Here is a 4942-nt window from a genome sequence, read left to right on the forward strand (position 1 = left end):
CAAGCAATATTCCCTGAAGAAAATTGACTGGGAGAATTTATAAAAAGTTGTACAGGGGACTGGGGACATAGCTCAGTGGTAGAGCTCTTGCCTTGAATGTGTAAGGCCCTAGGTTCAATCCTCAGCACCCCCCCCACCCAAAAAAAAGAAAAGTTGTAAAGTTAAGATCACATACCCAATAGAATGGTTAAAATTCTAAAGACTCTCAGTACTAAATGGTGTGCTGGGCATAGTGGCATAATGGCACATTGGGATTACCCCAGATGCTCGGGAGGCTGAGGCAGGAGGATGGCAAGTTCAAAGCCAGCAGGCGCTAAGCAACTCAGTGAGACCCTGTCTCTAAATAAAATACAAAACAGGGCTGGGGATGTGGCTCAGTGGTTGAGTGTCCCTGAGTTCAATCCCTGGTAATTTGATTAAGCACAATCTTTATGCCTGAGCCAGGACAAACCTCTGGGCATACAGAAGTGAAGAGAACACAACTAAGATCAGACCAAGAGCCTCAGACTATGTCCCTGGCTTTGTGGTTGTCAGTGGATTGAAGAATAAGAATTTCAAGACCTTGGGATTTTTGTACAAGTATAAAAATTTCTTCAAAATTTCTACAAGAATGTTCAGGGGGTTGGGGATGTGGCTCAGTGGTAAAGTGTATGTCTAGTATGCAAAAGGCCCTGGGTTCAATCCCCAGCATCCCCAGCTTTATTCAAGAGCCCCAAACTGAAAGGAAACCAAATGAGATTGGCCTTTTTAAAATTGTGTATATCATGCCATGACATAATACTCAGCAATAAAAAAGAAATGACACTGTGATAGATCCCCAAAACATTATGTTGAATCAAAGTAGCCAGACACAAAGGAGTATGTACACTCTGTTTAATTTCACTAATATGAAGTAGAACAGGCAAAACTAACCTGTGGTGATAAAAATTAGGAGGAGAGACGGGGTAATACAAATGTTAATTAGGGTAGCTGTTACATTGATTAACATATTTGCCAAAACTCATCAAATTACTTACTCAAAATCTGCTCATTTTAGTGAGACCCTGTCTCAAAAAAGGACTGGGGATGTAGGTCAGTGATAAAGTGTCCCTGGATTCAATCCCCAATACTGCATTAAAAAAAAGAATATTTGTATACCTATGTTTATAGCAGCATAATTCACAGTGGTCAAAAGGTGGAAGCAGCATAACCAATATGATTCTGCAACATGTACACTCAGAAAAATGAGAAATTATATCCCATCTATGTATGATATATCAAAGTCATAAATGCATTCTACTGTCATGTATGACTAATTGAAACAAATAAAACATTTTAAAAAGGTGGAAGCAATAAAAGTGTCTATTGACAGATGAATGAATAAACAAAATGTAGTAGATACATATATTGGAATACTATATACCCCTAACGATTTAGTCCTAAAAGGAAAGAACATTCTAAAGTATGCTACAATAGGAATAAACCTTAAAGGACATTAGGGTAAATAAAAGAATCAAGTCACACACACACACACACACAAAAAAAAAAAAAAAACATTATATGTTTCCACTTATAGGAGGTCCCTGGAATAATTAAATTCATAGACAGAGAGTAGAATAGTGGAGACCAAGGACTGGGGGGCTGGAAATAGGAAGTTATTTCAAGGGTGCTACGTTTCAAAAAGACAAGATTTCTAGAGATGGGTCGTGTGAAAGGTTGCAAAACAATGTGAATGTACTTAATATCACTGAATTATAAACAAAAGTGTTTGAAGACGATAAATTTTAAGTTATGTATATTCTACCACCATTGAGGGGAAAAAAAAGAGAATATTGAAAAGAAGTTGCCTATTTTCTGCTTTGCCAAGCAGGGACATGGCAAAACAGCAAACCAGCTTCCACTTACTACCACCTGCATTTCATAAATGGAGAGATAATTTTGAAACAAACAAACAATGTAAGAAGGACATACTCTCAGGATAAAAGAATAGTTTTTGCCTCAAATAATGACATTTGGACATGTTCCCCCACATCATTCTTACTGTTTTTTTATTTCACCACAGTTTAATAATAATTTTTTAAAATTTTTTTCAATAATCACTAATTTGGAGATCAGAGTTTGGAACGACTACAGTACAAAGTGGGTTGATGGTACCTTCAAGGATAAAAACCCTGAGCCCACTAAAACATTGTTCTGATCCAATATGATATTTCCTGGACCCCGAAAGCATGCTTTCATACAGGTATAGAAGAAAATCACGTAAACATGTCTCACAAACAGCTATTGGGAGACAGAAGCCCAGAGAGGCCTCCCTACCAGAGCAAGAGCAATGGCTGGGAAATACAACATTCTCATCCTGATGCATTCAAATAGCACACTTGTGGCACTTTTACCCCTATGTTCTAATGTGCATGCCTTTAATGTGGCATCAGCTTCCCCATCAAGAGCTCTTGCAACTGTGGGTTCCCAGAAGGCAGGAAGTGAAGCAACCCAAGCTAGATGCAGCCCCAAAGTTGAGTCTGTGTGGTAATGGCAAGGAAACCAGAAAAGGTATCGAGGAGCATGAGGCTCAGTGCTACAAAGCTTGCTGAGCATGCACAAGAGCCTGGATTCAACTCCCAGCTGGGTAGGGGGAAGAGAGTAAAAAGTAACAAGTATGAGACCATAATGACATTCAAAGTTGATTGCAAGCTTCAATCTTTGCTATGGAGTTCCAGAAAATTCCGAGAGTCTGCACAGTGACTAAGCTTTGTGAGGAACAAGGAGAATGGGCATTGAAATTGGAAATGGTCTAGGAGTTCTCAGGGTCGCTTCATATTCTTTAAGTGGTATTAAAATGCTTTATTAAATTAGCATGGCTCAGTGGTAAAGTGCTTGCCTGACATGTGTGAGATACTGGATTCAATTCTCAGCACCACATATCAATAGATAAAATAAAGGTATATTGACAACTAAAAAAAATTTTTTTTAAAAAGAGACACATTTATAGCATTAGAACGCATATATTTAAAAGATAAAAGACTGAATACAAATAAATAATACATTTTTTAAAAAAAATTAGCATGACAATGTTCCTTAATGTATATTCAAAATGATGTATTAAAAAGAAGCTACAACTGGGGTTGTAGCTCCGTGGCAGAGCACTTGCCTATAAGGCATGAGGCACTGGGTTTGATCCTCAGCACCATATAAAAAAAATTTTTTTAAAGTATTGTGTCCATCCACAACTAAAAAAAAAAAAAAGAGGAAAAAGAAGAAGGAGAAGGAGGAGCTGGGCACAGTAGTGCACACCTATAATCCCAGTGGCTTCGGAGTCTGAGGCAGGAGGATCATAAGTTCAAAGCCAGCCTCAGCAACTTAGTGAGGCCCTAAGCAAGTTAGCAAGACCTTGTCTCAAAATAAGAGATAAAAAGAACTGGGGTTGTGGCTCAGTGGTTAAGTGCCCCGGGTTCAATCCCCAATATCGAAAAAAAAAAAATGCAGGAGGGCAGGGAATCTGATATGTTTAGACATATTTTGAAGACAGTCAACATGCTTTCAGAAAAATGGCAAATAAGTACAAAAACCTTTTTCCCCCCAATGTTGAAGATGGAACACAAGGCATCGCACATGTTAGACAATAATTTTACAATGGAGCTACAGTCTCCAACCCACACAAAACTTTTTTATGCCCCTCCATGGGGATTCCCCTTTCAATGTGCTCAAGCGTTTTTTATCCTATGCCAGACTATGTTCCCACAGGGATGCTCTTTTTACTCTTCCTGGGCTCTGACACTGTCACTTGGTCATCTTCATGCACCGACACCTTCTTCATCTGGCTCAGACACTGCACTGAGCCACCACCTCACATGAACATCGTCCTTACCCTGAGCCTCCAACTCTTTGTACTGAAGCAATCTTCAACACAGGTACTCTACTCCGATTTTGGTATATGCCCTCTTTGTTCTCCTTAGGTTCTGATACCCTTGCTAGGCCAGATAACCATTTGGATGTTCTTCTCAGTTTGCTTGATGACTTTTCTTCCTTGTTCATATACATGGGTCCTAATTTGTAATATCTCTAATTGTTTTGCCTTAGTTCTAGTTTTTCATGGATTCAAGATAAAATATATTTAATATTAAATAACTTAATATTAAATGATTAAATATATTTCTCCCAATTCCCAGTTTTTTATTCTGGAATAACTTAATTGACTAGACTTCATCATCAGATAACTTTTCAAAAAAGTTACATGTACCTGACATGAGATAAATCTTTGCATGTTTGATAGTGTTCTTTGATTGCCTTTATACATGAGTGGAAATTTAGTTGGGTATAAAATTGTTGACTCACGCTCATTTCTTCTTTGAACTCTGTAAATAATTCTCTATAATCTCTGGCATGGATCATGGCTGTGAATTAAGTTTGAACCCAGTTTTACCTCTTCCTATTACAAGTGACTTGGGTTTTTTGCCTAGAATTCTGTAAGATTATTCACTTAGTTTGTGAAGTTTAATTACTTCATGTAGCTATATCATGTTTTCATGTCTCTGTGTTAATTTTTCCTATAACACAGTGTTTCCCTGAAATTTGTAGATTCTACATTTTAGCAAAGAACATCTTTTTCTTTGAATGTGTTTATTCTCTATTTGTTCTGCTTTCTACCTCAGGGATACAATATACATATATTTTAATAAGTATTTTTATATAAAATTATGGTATATTCCTGTTGTGTTTTATTCAGGTGTCATTTCTGTACCTGCAAAATTCTGTAGAGATAAGGGTAATAATTATTATTATAAGTGTGATCCAACTATAAGAATTTTTATGTTCTATCTCAGTTCAGTTCTCAGATACTAAAAACTTTGTAAATGATTTTTATTTGTGTGCATGCATGCGTGTGCTTGGAAATTTGTAGACTGATATAGGAGGCTGAGTAAAACAACATAGTAGCCAATTCATTTTCAGAGTGCCCATACAATAA

General features: G+C 37.2%; 1 non-coding gene across 1 annotated transcript; it reads left to right on the top strand.

Annotated features, from left to right (window-relative positions):
• Positions 1-624: 624 nt before the first annotated feature.
• On the top strand, positions 625-696 carry Trnat-agu (transfer RNA threonine (anticodon AGU)). Its single transcript has one exon. It is a non-coding gene; the product is annotated as a tRNA-Thr (tRNA).
• The last annotated feature ends 4246 nt before the right edge of the window (positions 697-4942 follow it).

The sequence above is a fragment of the Marmota flaviventris genome, chromosome 17 (assembly GCF_047511675.1).
Source record: "Marmota flaviventris isolate mMarFla1 chromosome 17, mMarFla1.hap1, whole genome shotgun sequence".
NCBI lineage: Eukaryota > Metazoa > Chordata > Mammalia > Rodentia > Sciuridae > Marmota > Marmota flaviventris.